A 1,070-nucleotide genomic window follows, 5' to 3' on the forward strand; every position below is an offset into this window, starting at 1 on the left:
TGCTTTATGCACTTGTGATTCCCATGTAGAACTCATGATTTAAAGCCTACAGAAGAAGACTGTGAATGAGGCTTTGGAAAGACTGAAATAGAAAAGGTAGTTTTAAATATATACATACATATTATATAATTTGCACACACATTTATATATATGCATAAAAACACACAAACATACATGCATACAGTTTTGTTCCTCAAATGGTATAGTACAACGTTTTCTCAAATACTTTAATACAGCTATATTTACTAACCTCTAACAATATTATTATTTTATCCTTTCCTCCATTTTCATGCATCATTATGTGTCTTCTATTAATAAGCTACCGTCTTTTTATAAAACTTTCCAGTCTCCTTATTTTGCCAAATTTCATTTGTTCAATCTGTCTTTTGTGCACAAATGGAATTTTACCAAGGGTTATTGAGTGTTTAGTAAATTCCTGTTGTACTTCTAAGTGCTTTGTCTTTTATGGTGAGTCCAATAGTTTCTATAACAATGTCACATAATCTACTAGAAACTAGTCATACAAATAATTCCCAATGACCACAAATCATCATAAATTATTTTAACAATATCAGTATTGGTGATGAGGTGATGGAACTAACAGTCTCACATGGTAGTAGATGTGGGAATTTGCATCCCACTTTGGAAAACTATATAGAAGACTCTACTATAGCTGGATATACACATAGTTTATGATCCAAAATTTTCATTCCCATTTTTATAATTAAGAGGAGTGAATATGTCTACACAAAGTGTTCACAAACATGTTCAAAATGTTCACAGTACCTTTATTTGCAACAGCACAAAATGGAAAATAACTCAAATTTCTGTCAATACATAAAATCAGTGGTTGACAAAACTTTTTTAAGGAGCTATATAGTATATTTCAAGCTTTGCAGGTCATAAGTTGTCTGTTACAACTACTCAAATGCTTTCAATTATTAAAACAGCCATCAGCATACATAAGTGAATGGGTAACACTATGTTCCTACAAACTATTGTCTCCTACTTTGCCTCTCCTAGCACTAGAGTAGAGAAATAGCATGGTATATTTGCACATTGGAATATTA

This window comes from Choloepus didactylus, chromosome 6 (genome assembly GCF_015220235.1).
Source record: "Choloepus didactylus isolate mChoDid1 chromosome 6, mChoDid1.pri, whole genome shotgun sequence".
NCBI classification, from domain to species: Eukaryota; Metazoa; Chordata; class Mammalia; order Pilosa; family Megalonychidae; genus Choloepus; species Choloepus didactylus.